The sequence below is a fragment of the Etheostoma spectabile genome, chromosome 13 (assembly GCF_008692095.1).
Source record: "Etheostoma spectabile isolate EspeVRDwgs_2016 chromosome 13, UIUC_Espe_1.0, whole genome shotgun sequence".
NCBI lineage: Eukaryota > Metazoa > Chordata > Actinopteri > Perciformes > Percidae > Etheostoma > Etheostoma spectabile.
Window position 1 is genome coordinate 22,200,073 of NC_045745.1, and position 217 is coordinate 22,200,289.

Sequence of the window (217 nt, forward strand, 5' to 3'; positions counted from 1 at the left end):
AGAGGTGTGACCAACGGGCATAGTTCATATTACTCTGTACGCAAATGGATAGTCCCTCAACCAATCAGACCAGCGTTCCAGGTGAATTAGAAACAACAGCGTTGTCAACGGGTTGCTTCTCTATCGATATTGTGTTAAACCTACCAATAGCGCGCCAGGTTGGTAAGCCAGTTTATGATTGGTTCCTGCTAAATTGTGAACTGAAGCAGGAGAATTA

The 217-nt window shown here is 44.2% G+C and overlaps 1 protein-coding gene across 1 annotated transcript in view; it reads left to right on the plus strand.

Annotated features, from left to right (window-relative positions):
- Positions 1 to 217, plus strand: part of pds5b (PDS5 cohesin associated factor B) — a 35,022-nt gene that overhangs the window by 16,126 nt on the left and 18,679 nt on the right. The window lies entirely within an intron of this gene.